This window comes from Nannospalax galili, unplaced genomic scaffold (assembly GCF_000622305.1).
Source record: "Nannospalax galili isolate Female #2095 unplaced genomic scaffold, S.galili_v1.0 scaffold469, whole genome shotgun sequence".
Lineage (NCBI taxonomy): Eukaryota > Metazoa > Chordata > Mammalia > Rodentia > Spalacidae > Nannospalax > Nannospalax galili.
In genome coordinates this window covers 1840938-1841346 of record NW_008359443.1, presented here as the reverse complement: position 1 = coordinate 1841346, position 409 = coordinate 1840938, and positions in this window count along the sequence as shown.

The window sequence follows — 409 nt, the reverse complement described above, 5'->3', positions numbered from 1 at the left end:
ATATCCTCAGTGAACATAGATGCAAAATTCTGAACAAGATACTTGCAAACCACCTACAGACACACATCAAAAAGATCATCCACCATAATCAAGTCGGCTTTATCCCAGAGATGCAGGGATGATTCAATATACGTGAGCCAATAAACATTTAAATCATATAAACAGACTTAAAAGACAAAAGTCACAACACAATAGACACAGAAAAGACCTTTGATAAATCCAACATGCCTTTTTGATAAAAATCTTTGAGAGAACTGGACTGGAGGGAACATGAAAAAATCTCAGTCCTTTTCAGTTTTTGACCTCTTACATCTGAGAGGTGATTAAGTCCACATCAGATGAGAGTTACATTATAGTGCGATAATTAAGTTCTGACATGAAGACATTTTTAATAGCAGACTTGGTAAAT